The sequence below is a fragment of the Pelophylax lessonae genome (genome assembly GCF_965119305.1).
Source record: "Pelophylax lessonae genome assembly, chromosome: 6".
Classification (NCBI taxonomy): Eukaryota; Metazoa; Chordata; class Amphibia; order Anura; family Ranidae; genus Pelophylax; species Pelophylax lessonae.
Genome location: NC_138773.1, coordinates 123,510,256 through 123,523,767, shown reverse-complemented (window position 1 = coordinate 123,523,767; position 13,512 = coordinate 123,510,256). Strand labels below are relative to the sequence as shown.

Sequence of the window (13,512 nt, the reverse complement as noted above, 5' to 3'; positions counted from 1 at the left end):
TCCTATTTAGGAACACAGGTCTCTGTATTGATTTTACAAGCTCACCCCCCCCACAGTTAGAAAACACCCTCTAGGTTCACACTTGCCCCTGGGTTAACCCCTTTCCTACCAGTGTCATTATTACAGTAACAGTGCATATTTTTAGCACTGATTACTGTAGTAATGTCACTGGTTCCCCCAAAAGTGTCAAAAATGTCAGTTATGGGTCCGATCTGTCCGCTGCAATGTTGCAGTCCTGCTAAAAATCGCTAATCGCCGCCACTGTTTGGCTTGCGGACTTCTGATCGAGGTCCGCGATCCTCTTCAAGTTTGTGTTCCAGCTTGGAGCGTGGACGGATGGCCTATTGTGCGTCGGTGGCGTGATGATGCATGACAGCGCTCCGCCTCTTTGGGGCAGGCCGGCGCTGTGCACCATTTTGCCGGGGGATCCTCTGTAGACACTGCTTGTCGCCATGACACTGAGAAAGTCTACTACACCACCAGCCAGCTGATGTTTATCACCAATTTAGTTAATTGGTAATCAGTACTCCCTGGTAAGGTATATAACCATCACTCCAACAGGTCAGCTTATGCTGAATGGAGTTGATGGTTGATGGTTCTGCTGGAACAAGCGTTGTACATTACTAACATAATACATTAATGTTTTAGAAAATAATAGTACCCACCGTTGACCTCTGAAGAAGGACTCCGCTACATCAGTCTGAAACATGTTAGGTGTCCAAGCATAAGTTTATGGCAGCCAGCCCGATGGTTCACTATGGGTGGCTACATATTTGCCATGCTTCTGTGATGTAATGGGTACTCAATTGTTTTATCTGTATCTATTTTGTATACTGTTGCAATGTTTTTAAGTTTTCCATTGATTTTTTTATAATTTAATATAATAAAAAGACAAGTCTCTAAAGTCCATGAGGGGTTTCTGGTGCAGTTTTTGCACACAATTTTGCCTCAGAAAGTTGGGATGTGCAGAAAGCATGTCTATTGAGGTGTCCCTCTACCTCAAAAAGTTGGGAGGTGTGCAGAATGCAAGTCTGTTGAGGTGCCATGCTCATCTGAGCTGCCAGGTGAAAGTGGTGGGCTTGTATCTAAAAAACTCAGAGGGCCCTGCCTGGGGTGGAAAGGTCCTCTGACTTCCAGAATTATATAAAAGCCCACCACTTTCACCCAGCAGCTCAGAGTGTGGGTTGCCTGCCACCATCTTGTGTACACATGCACAGTTGGGCAGGACTCAGCAGGGCAGAAAGGGAAGGGCTGTACTGGGCTGGGCAGGGGGGCTGAGCAGGGAGTGGGCCACTGGGAAAAATGGCTTTCCCTATCACGCTCTTTAGGTGAAACCGGTAACTCAGAGGGCCTTAGGCGAGTCTGGGCAGCAATGGCATTTTTATGGAACTCTTTTAAACCATTTTTTTTATCAAATTGTTGTCAAAATGTGTGTTTATTTACTTTTAACATCTAACTATGTACCCAATACTCATTCACATGGGGGAGGGGTTGGTATTTCAGGGCTTCCAAATTCCAAATAAGCCCTCAACCCCACCCCCACAATCACCAGGCTCTTTGCCTAGGGGGTGCTTTGTTGAGGGCATGTGAACTGGTATGGTTCAGGAGGGGGTTTCTGAGTAATCCCCCCTTTCCTGGCCAGGCTGTATACTCGGATAAGGGTTTGATATAGAATTTGTGGAAACCGCACACATAAAAACAAGAAATAAAAAGTGCAAAGTGCCTCTTGACATTCAGACCCTCATCAAAAATATAAGCCTGGTATGTATTTTGTAGGGAAACCCATGCCTTATTCGTTGTTTTTTTTCTGTCTTTAAACAGCAATTTTAATGGCACTTAAATATGAGTTTTGCTGTAGTTGGTTTAATACATCATATAGATGTGTCACTTCACAGGTGGGTTAAGAGCATTCCTCAGGCACATTATTTAACCCCTTGAGCTCCGGAAGGTTTAGCCCCCTTCAACTTATAGAGGGACTGCGACATTGCGGCGGACAAATTGAACACTAATTTACACTTTGGGGGCCAGTGACACTAATACACTAATCAGTGCTAAAAATTAGCACTGTCATTGTACTAATGACACTGGCAGGGAAAGAGTTGACATCAGGGGAGATCAAAGGGTTAAATGTGTTCCTGGGGAGTGATTGCTAACTGTGGGGGATGTGCTTTTACTGTGAAAAGACAGAGATCTGTATTGTGTTAGCAGAAACACAGAATCTCTACCTCTCCTGCTCACAGAACGGCGGTCTGCCTTGTTTACATCGGCAGTCCACGGTTCTGTCTCTCTGGGGAACGATCGGTGGGTCCCGGCAGACATCGGATCCACCAGACCCGCTGATTGGCTCCTGCTGTGCCCAATCACAATGGGAGCGGCTCGTTGGCGGTGCACGTGCATGCCCCAGCCTCTTAAGTGAAGAATCACGTACAGGTACATGATTCTGCACAGGAGATCACCTTGCCACCATGTATATTCAGTATACGGTTGGCAAGCGGTTGAAGGCATTTTGTATTTTTAATGTTGCCCTTAACCACTTGCCTACAGTGCACTTTCACCCCCTTCCTGCCCAGGCCAATTTTCAGCTTTCAGTGCTGTCACACTTTGAATAACAATTGCGCAGTCATGCTACATTGTACCCATATGACATTTTTATCATTTTTATTCACACAAATAGAGATTTCTTTTGGTGGAATTTAATCACCTCTGGGTTTTTATTTCTTACAAAAAAAAAAAAGAAAAAAGACAGAAAATTTTGAAAAAAAAATAAGTTTTCTTATTTTCTGTGAGTAAATTTTGAAAATAACGAAATTTTTCTCCTTCACTGATGTGCGCTGATGAGGCGGCACGGATTGGCACTGATAGGCTGCACTTATGGGCACTGATGAGGTGGCACGTATGGGCACTGATGAGGTGGCACTTATGGGCACTAATGAGGTGGCACTGATGAGGAGGTACTAATATGCCGCACTGATGGGCACTGATAGATGACACTGATGAGCACCGATAGGCAGGACTGATGAGCACTGATAGGTGGCACTGATGGGCACTGAGAGGTGGCACTGATGGGCACTGAGAGGCGGCACTGATGGGTGACATTGATGGGCACTGACAGGTGGCACTGATGGACACTGACGGGTGGCACTGATGGGCACTGATGGGTGGCATTGAAGAGCACTGATGGGCGGCACGAATGGACACTGATGGGCAGCACCATCAGTGCCCACAATCAGTACCCATAGTGCTGCCAGTCAGTGCACATCAGTGCCTAGATGAGCAGGCACTGATGGGCACTGACTGGTAGCACTATGGGTACTGATTGTGGGCACTGTGGGCACTCATGCTGGGCAGTAATTGGCACTTTATTTACATTTTGTGTAATCAGGGCACTGATGATCAGTGCCCTGATTACTTGTTTTTGTCTCCCCTGTGAGGAAGAGCCACTGATTGGCTCTCCTCGCCTCACACACTGACAGTGTGAGGCGAGAAGAGCCGAATAACGGCACTTCCTCATTTACATGTGACCGGCTGTGATTGGACACAGCCGATCACATGGGTAAAGAGTCATGTCATTGACTCTTTACCAAGATCGGGATCGCGCCGTGTCCTAGCAACACGGCGTGGTCACAATCGCCGCTCCACGCGCCCCCCGGGGGATGCTCCAGAGAGGCTGTTCTGGTGCACCGTCATATGACGGCATTCCAGGATAATAGCTACACCGCTCCGCCGTCACTTGACGGTGGGCGGGTAGTAAGTGGTTAAAGCATTATTAAAATTCTGCTCTAAATTCCTCTTTAATTTTTGCATATTTTTTTCTGCTTTGAAATATGTGCATCAGGGCAGTCCCCACCTCCCCATTTCATTTGGTTAATAGTCCCTTGCCTAGTACTCTAGAAAACATCCATTACTGTTGTTTAACATGCAGGCTCCCATTGTTTTCAGTGGGGTTCAGATTAATCACCCAACTATTAGCAGATTTCTCCATCCATAAAAATTAGGTAAATGAAGATATCCTCTCCCCTGGCACCCACCACTGTCAGAATACACTGATCAGCTGCTGCAGCCACTGATTAAAGAAAGATTTCCAACATATCCATTCAACAGAAATTGTTCAAATGATCGACTTCTGTTAAGTGAGGACAGCCACACACTGATTCGATAAGTGTATGACCATCTTAAGTAAGCTTACAATTTTCAATATGAACGTTTGCAAGGTACCAGCCTAACCTCCTTTAGTAAATGAATCCCAGACAGATGTGGATGTCTCCTCTCTTGTTCTGAGTCCCATTTTACAGTTAAATTGTGCACTTTATGCAAGCAAGTCTTATGTCTTCCTCTATTCCTTATATACTATGCCATTGTTCATAATATACTCTGTGTCAGGGCTTTTTTTCTCAGAGAATAGGTGCATGTACTCCCCCTTCCCCTCCAAGTCACCACTTGTTTTTGCCTCCTACCCACTACTTAGCACCGTCTCTTGGTTTGACCCCATACCCACCTCCAAGTTCGACCCCTTTTAGAGAATACAGAAGCAGTTATCATTTTGTGGTGCTAAGTAATTTATATAGAACTTGTTAGCGATAGCAATAAAAGCAGTAAAATAGATCCCCCCAGCCAGCAGCAATACACCCCTCTAGCAACAATAGATCCCCCAACAACAATTCACCCCCAGCAGCAACAGACCCACCAAAACAAAATACCCCCCAGCAGAAATAGATCCACCCAAGCAACAACAGACCTCTCACAACAAAATACCCTTCTCAGCTGCAATAGATCTGGCCTAGCAACAATAGACCCAACCAGCAACAATAGACTTCCCAGCAGCCAGCATCATTAGCCGCCTCCCTCAACAGTAGATGGTTCCCAGGAACAATTGACCTACCAGCAACAATAGTTCCCTCCCAGTAACAATAGATCCTATAGCAACCAGAATCAATAGACCCTCTAGCACACCCCAGTACCCCTTGCCATTACATACATTCAGTGCTGGAGGTGCTGTAACTATGTTCCCACAAGGTTCCCACTGGAAAAAAGCCCTGCCTTGTGTACATGAAAGATAACACACCACTCATTACAAATGGGCCAATTTTTAAAAACTGTGATCAAGAGAATTATAGCATTAGAGAAGCAAATCACATTTCATCAATAAATTTAGTCAACAAATCTGATTGTTTATTTTGAGAATCTATTACATAAAGTGCCATATTTTAAAAAAGCCCTTACAAGTAAGAGTTACATGTTGATAGTGCTAAACACTGTCTACCAGCACTTTTACAAAATATTGTATATGAATATTCTCATGCTATAAAGTACATTATTATTGTTTGTTTATCTTATTACTCCATAGGTTTAATAGGTTAAATACTGTTTAACATTTTTTTGTTTTGTTCCAAGTCATTACTATCGTGAGCTTTGTAAATTAGGTCAAAAATAGCTGATATTAGAGTGGGCTGATACTTATGTGTTGAAAATATTCTATGTGGTTTCTATCTGCCTTTCAATGGCAGCTTGAATTCACCATCCTCATTCCAGTTTCCCTGAGGCTGTACCTTTCAAACATCAGAATGTGTGATATGCAGAATACAGGCTGGAAGAAAAACATGTTCCTTTTGTTGACATCGAGGGAGCCTAATTTTTGCATCAGGTGTTGGAGTGAATCATAGACATCTGTCTTTTAATTAAAATGGCTAGAGAGGATGATCATTCTCACATTAGGTTGGTGACAATACGGAGAGAACTTACACACTTTAAATTCGCACACTCTGTTTTATGTCAATTATAGTGATTGGTGAATGGTATAGTAAAATGCAGCATTTTGAAGGTAATTTGTAAGAGTGTAATAAAAGTGGATCCTCAGTGCAAATGAGACTTTGAGGTAGATTTACAAACTAAATAGACACTATTGATTTATAAAGTTAAATGTTTGCAAAGTGAATGTTCAATTTTACCAGATTAATCATTTTCTAGCAAATCTGGTATTATTTTCCTTATTAGTTATTAAGAGTGCAAAAAAAAAAACACTTTTCAACAGGAACATTCTCAACACTTTTGTGGTCACCTCTAGTGTATTGGATTTGATCATCAAGACAGTAGCTTTATGGGGATTAGAAAGTTAGCCTTACTTATAAACCAAAACAAAAAGGCGCAAAGGCCTAGTGCATTACCAAATATACATTTATGAATAAAAGAAGACCAATAAGTGCATAATCACAATAAATATAATGTATTATAATATGTATCAAAATGCTCTCTTGATGAACTTCCATTAACAGTAATAATATTACTATATGGGAAAATGCTAGTGCACCTTCCAAAAATGTATGATTAATAACCCTAATTAATAAATAATTCATATGATCAACAGATAAACATACTAAAACTTACAGTTCCTAAAGGAGTTCTGTCTTTGATCTTACACTGCAGAAATGCTGGTAAATTGAGTAGGTCAAAAGGGTTCCACTGGCGCTCATAAGTATGTTGGGAAGCATGGTACTGGCCAATGGAACGCAAGCCAGATGTCTGGTCCCAAAAGTGTGCCAGTGGTCTCTCTTCCCACACCACAGAGGCTGCATATTCAGCTGGAACTGGAACGTATGTTCTGCATAATGGGACACAAGAGAGATGGTGGATCCAGAAGTTTACTGAAAAAGAACGGGGAAAAATAAAGCTGAATATACAAAAACAAAATACAGTTATATCCACCGGTTTATACAGGATTAGAGATTTTGTTGCGTTGACCTTGTAAAATGAAATATTGCCAAACTGAGTTAATATTTGATTGCCCGCTGGGAGAGATGACTGGGGATTAGCCAGGAAGAGGACAATGTCATTGGCAAACAAGTTTATTTTGTGTGTGGTATTCTGGAGCTGAAAGCCAGTTATAGCTGAGTTGGAGCATATTGCCTCTGCCAGGGGCTCAATCATTAGATTGAAGATAATATGGAAATAAAGGACATCCTTGTCGAGTGCCATTGGAAACTTCAAATTGTTTGGATATTGTACCCGAATCATTAACCATGGTAGATGGGCTAGAGTACAGGGCCATGATGGCTGTTAGAATTGAACTATGGAATCCAAATTTCTGCAGTACCATTTTCATATATAATGCCTTCTCTGAGTCAATTGCTAGCAGCAGAGAGGGTGTTTGAGTCTTTTCTGCGTGGTGTATGATATTTATGACTCTCCTGGTTGCATCCAATGCTTGTCTTCTGGAAACAAAACATTTTTGATCTTTTTTGATCAGTGATGGAAGTACCCCATCAAGCGCATAGCCAGGAGTTTTGAATATATTTTGGTGGCAGAATTTAGTAGCGAGATTGGGCGGAAGTTGGCCAGAGTTTCCAGGTCTTTCCCAGGTTAGAGTAAGGTGACCACAAGAGCTCTCAGCATCTCAGAGGAAAACAGTGATTTGTTGGCTGATATATTAAAGACATATTTTAGATCATGTATTAATGTGGGACCAAAGACCTTATATTATTCATTAGGCAGGCTATCGGGGCCAAGTGATTTGGTGTTGGTAAGAGCCTTAATTATTCTGTCTATTTCAGGGCCTGAGATAGGGGCATTGAGTTCCTGAAGCTGAGCTCCTGACAGGGTAGGGAGTTTGACAGAGGATAGCCCTTTTTTAATATGGGGGGGGGGGTTGGGGGGTGTTGGGGTCATTGTATAGAGCTCCATAATTGCAAACTCATCTGCTATTTCCTTTGGGTTGGAGATGTGGTGTTTGAGAGTGGGGTGAATTAGGTGTGAAATCCTAGATTTTGCCTGTACGAATTTAAATTTGTTTGCTAAATATTTCCCTGTCTTATTGGCCCCTGCATAATGATTTAATTTGATGTGACACAGGTGTTTGTCATACTGCTCTATGAGGTGTTATCTCAACTCTTCTCTCAGTTTTATGAGGCAGTGAGAGATAATGTGAGACGGCTCAGCTTTGTTTTTGGTTTCTAGTGTGTGGATTTCTGACAACAGGTTATTGAGTTTTGAGGTATAACCCTTTTTAAGCCTGGCTCCTTGTTGAATGCAAATGCCTCTGATAAAGACTTTGTGAGCATTCTAGAGAATAAAGGGATCAGATACTGAATCCGAGTTATTAGCAAAGAATTCTCTGAGATGCTGAGAGATGGCCACAGATTGCCCCTTTTCCAGTAAAATTTTGACATTACATCGCCATATTGATGATCTGTGAAAGGTAAATATGGCAGCTAGTGGGGGGCGGGGCCATGGGCGGAGTATGGATTGAACCGTACGAGCCGTTATTTATAGATCTTTATTCTCACTGCACAGTCTTTGATGACTGGTGGCGATTGTGCGGCCTGCATCTTTTCCCCTGCTACACAGTAAGTAGTGGTTGTTAAAGCAAGTTAATTCAAGACTTGAATGTGAATGTGAGCTTTCCCTCCCTCTGACTGTCAGAGTGACCAAGAATATTTAACTTTTTTGCAGAATCCCAAAATGAGTGGGGCAAAGAAAAGAAAAGTGGACAGTGAATGCAGAGTGTTTAATAAGGAATGGATAGCAAAATATTTTTTTACGGAAGTCCGATCAATGGCTGTATGTCTCATATGCCAGGAAACTGTTGCGGTTTTCAAAGAATATAATATCAGCCGTCATTTTGCCACGAAGCATGCTAACTATCCTAGCAAGCAGTCGCCTCAAGAACAGGGGTCTACAGCTCGGAGGTTGATGGCTAAATTACAGGCTCAGCCAAATTTATTTCACAGACAAACTGCAATTCAAGAGTCAAGTACCAAAGCAAGTTTTATGCTCTCATTCAAATTAGCAAAAGCTAGTAAACCCCTCTCTGAAGGAGAGTTTTTAAAAGAATGCATGATAGAGACCGCAGGTCTTTTGTGTCCAGAGAGCAAAGACAGGTTTGAAAAACTCAGTTTATCACACAGGACAGTGACTTGTCGTGTGGAACTGATTGATGAAGACATTACAAACAAGTTAAATAATATTGCAGAGTCCTTTAAATTATATTCGCTAGCACTGGACGAAAGTACAGACATAAAAGACACAGCTCAGCTCTTAATTTTTATCCGAGGGATTAGCGACAGTTTTGAAATAACGGAGGAGTTTTTGGCCATGGAGCCACTTAAAGGAAAAACACGGGGAGAAGATTTGTATGACCGGGTGTCTGCTGTCATCGAGAGTATGAAGCTACCTTGGAATAAACTTGCTAATGTCACTACAGATGGATCTCCAAATTGAACTGGAAAAAACATGGGATTGCTGAAAAGAATTCAGGATAAAGTGAAAGAGGAAAACCCTGAGCAAGAAGTTATTTTTCTCCACTGCATCATACACCAAGAATCTTTGTGTAAATCTGTATTACAGCTTAGTCATGTTGTGAATCCAGTTATAAAGCTTGTTAACTGCATACGAGCAAAGGGACTTCAGCACCATCAGTTCATTGCATTTCTGGAGGAAACCGACGCAGACCACCAAGACTTGCTTTACCACTCTCGTGTCCGCTGGTTGAGTTTGGGCAAAGTGTTTAAATGAGTGTGGGATCTTAAAGCGGAGTTCCGGGCACAAAAAAGATTTTTTTTTTGTGCCCCTCCGCTAGGTATGCCGCACCTGAAAAGGAATTGGATAGTTATTTTTTTTTTTTTTTTGTTTACTCACCTTTTTATTGACGATCGTAAATACTCACCTATGACAGCTTCCTCCTCCAGCGCCGAGGCTCACCCCGTCACTTCCTGCCTCGCGATGATTCCTGGGAGCTAAACGTCATAGCTCCCAGGAATCAATGCGCCGCACCGGCCCCACTCTTCATTTCCGGGCGACGCAGCATTCCCCTGCTAAACAGCTTCTGGGCATGCCCAGAAGCTGTTTAGGAATGCGGCGCCACGCCGGAAGTGACGAGAGGGGCCGGTGCAGTGCATTCTGGGACACGAAGACGCGGAAGAAGACAGAGAAGAGGACCGCGCCGGCTTCAGCTGCCCACAACCGAGATGGAAACGCTGTGGAAGAAAATTTCTAAGTAAGTATTTCTTCTAAAAGGTAAGTGCGAACCGGGACAGATCAGAGGCTAGCCATTGTGGAATGTGCTAGCCCTGACTGTCCCGGGGGTATGTTCAACAAAAAAACGTTTCTCTGCCCGGAACTCCGCTTTAATGAAGCGATTGATACATTTTTGGAGTTAAAGGGGAAGTCTGATGGTTTTCCAGAGCTGAGCGACAAGAATTGGCTGTGTGACTTTGCGTTTGCTGTTAAAATTTTTTCTCACATGAATGAGCTTAACGTCAAGCTACAGGGAAAAGACCTGTATGTACACGACATGTATAGTAATGTAAATGCCTTCAAAGCCAAGTTGACTTTTTTTTCTAGGCAAATTTCAAAGAAAAACTTCTCTCGTTTTCCCACACTAGCCACACAGGAAAAGGCCATCCAAAATGTGAATAAATATAGCAAATCACTGAATGACCTGCATGAAGAATTCTGCCGTTGGTTTTCAGATTTTGAAAAAATTGAAAAGTCACTTCAGCTGGTGGTCTGTCCCTTGTCACAAGACCCAGAAACAGCACAACAAGAAGTGCAATTGGAACTAATCGATCTTCAATCTGATGCAATCTTAAAGCAGAACTTCCGCTCTCTTCCACTAAAAGAGTTCTATGCCTCACTTAAAGATGACTGTTTTCCAAACCTCCGGGGGATGGCACAGAAGATTCTGGCCTTGTTTGGCTCGACCTACTGTACATGTGTGAGCAGACGTTCAGCATCATGAACATCAATAAATCCCATCACAGATCCTAGTTAACTGACCAACACCTCAGATCTATTCTGCGAATTGCAACAACAAAGCTAACTCCTGACTTTCATGCCTTAACAAAAAAGGGAGACCAACAACACTGTTCCCACTAAAATTGAAGGTACTATTTTATGAAAGAAATACATTGCATAAATGTTTTGTAAAATAACTCTTTTTATGCTTTTCTACTTTGAATTAATCTAAACATTTAATGTTACAAATTTAAATTTAATTTATATTAATTCACACATACACAGTGTCCATCTACTCTTGGTCCAGCCCCCGGGTCCAATATATGAACCCATTGCGGCCCTCGAGTAAAAAAATTTTGCCCACCCCTGGTTTAGACCCTTAACATTAATGGAGATACACTTCAATGGCATACTGATAGTTGTGGAGGATGTAGGCTATGGTTAACAAACGTATCAGGATATGCATTCAAAATGGTGACATTTTGTTGGTCCTCAAAGTGAGGTCGTGGGCAGCAGGTTGTAGTTGGGATATAAGCACTAAAGTAGGGCTTTGTATATAGAATCAGGGTTGTATTCTTGGTTGTACTTGTACTGCAGATCTTGGAAGGTGTAACGGTAGCTGAAACATATAAACAAAAACTAATAACTAATAAAAAGGTGTTCTCCGAAGAGAGATGGGAACAGCATTAAGGTCAGATTAGGGAACATCAGGTTAGGAAGGCATATCTAGGCCCCAAGATTAGTTGGGCATTTGTAGGTTGTGTTCCGAGCCCCCAAATTGAGGTGAGGATTTCTTAGAGGTCTTCTTTTGTGAGATTGTTTGCCACCCTTATTCCCTCGGATCCGGGTGGGGAGGGAGAGAGGGCTGTGGCAGTAAATCAGGAATTATCCTCCATTGATGGAGGAGTGGCAAGACCCTCTTCTATAGTGGATACGATGGATGAGACTCCTATGTAGGTGATGGATAAAGTGGCTGGGTGCCTCCGTTTGTGAGTAATGTTATGATTACACAGGGCCTTCGTTATTGTGGCCAGCTTTCTTCGTCTTTGCAGAGTGTGGCGTGACAGGTCTGGGAGTAATTGTAAGGTCGAATAGTGCTCTGGGAGACGTTCGCTCTGGCAGAAGGCCGTCATAATTCTCTCTTTTATCTGGTAGAAATGCACTCGTAGTAGGACATCTCTGCGAGCATCCGCTGAGATGAACGAGGGTTTAGGCAGTCTGTGAATCCTATCTATGGATAGGTCGATTCCTGATATATTTGGTGCCAGAGCTGAGAATAAATCTTGCACATAGTGAGAGAGTTGAGATGCTGAGATGGTCTCAGGTATGCCACGTATCTTGATGTTATTCCTGTTGAATCTCTCTTCCAGATCTGCCACTTTCTCTTTCAACCATGCATTTCATCTATATGTGCAGCATGGGCATCTACCATAGTGTTGAAGGATGCTATATAATCACCTAGTGAGTTTTCCACTCTGTCTCCTATCTAAAGAATTTAAGTTTTGCATTGGTGGACACATGCCAGAATGTTAGTCTGCAAAGAAGACCTTAAGCATATCTTTAAGAGTAGTGTCTGAAGTGGGCTACCCTTGTGTGGGGAAGTTCATGAAAGGGTCTGCATGTTAGGCCTGTGGCTGGTGTGTAGCACTCACCTCCATGTTGAAGGCCTGTGTGGGCTTTGTGGGAGACACTGTGCAGGGTTTGGATTTCAAGGGGCTCCTAGAGGAGAGCGAGGAGCTTGCAGAGGATTTCCCACTGCCTGATGGGTTTGCTTGGTGCTGTTGAGGCATTCTGCTGGGGCATTGGAGGGGATCGGGTGCCGCCGTTCGTGTAGGCTGCGTCTCCCGGGTGCTGCCATTTTGTTGGAGACTGCGGCCTACAGGCTTGAAAAAGCAATTCATTTTGCGGAGTATGGGCTGGTCATTTCTTCGGTGGATCATCCCTCCTAGTCCCCGGCACAAATGGGGAGAAGATTGAGGTCCTTTGGGCTGGGAACAGCTCAAATGGAGGAGGATTATCTTGGGGCCTGATGGAGCCTCCTCAGAATGCAGCCTTCCATGCTCGCGGTCACCTGTAAATACTAGTTTTGATGTTGATGATTGGTATATTGCTATCTTAAAATAAAGTTTTTGATATCCACATTTAGGCATATCTCAGAACATTGATGGACTATACTGGTACACAGTGGGGTGGCTTCATGTCCAAAATCCATAAAGACTGTGGAGATGATTATGGTATAGAGCATGAGATAGAGGTTCTTATACAGAAACTGAAATAGGCTCTTGAACGGAAATCCAATTTATTTTGGCAGGTTACGTTCTTGGAAAGATACATCAAAGACCTGAACCATCAAGGATTGAGAATTTAGGTGTTCCCGAACTTATGGGAAACTAAAGATGTCTTTAACCACTTCTGGACCGGAAGATTTTCCCCCTTAATGACAAGGCCATATTTTGCGATTCGGCACTGCGTTATTTTAACGGACAATTACGCGGTCCTGCAACACAGTACCCAAATAAAATTGATGTCCTTTTTTTTCTCACAAATAGAGCTTTCTTTTGGTGATATTTGATCATCTGTTCAATTTTTATTTTTTGTGCTATAAACAAAAAAAGAGCAACAATTCTGAAAAAAAAACCCATTATTTTTCACATTCTCTATATAACATTCCCCAAAAAAAAAAATTTAAATCTACATTTTTTTAACATTTAGGGCAATTTGTTTTCTGCTACATATTTTTGGTAAAAAAAAATCACAGTAAGCGTATTTTGATTGGTTTGCGCAAAA

The 13,512-nt window shown here is 42.6% G+C and overlaps 1 pseudogene across 1 annotated transcript; it reads left to right on the top strand.

Moving 5' to 3' along the window:
- The first annotated feature begins 10,231 nt into the window (after positions 1 to 10,231).
- LOC309557802 (general transcription factor II-I repeat domain-containing protein 2A-like) lies at positions 10,232 to 10,866 on the top strand (annotated as a pseudogene). The gene has a single exon. The product of its transcript is annotated as a general transcription factor II-I repeat domain-containing protein 2A-like (transcript).
- Positions 10,867 to 13,512: the final 2,646 nt, after the last annotated feature.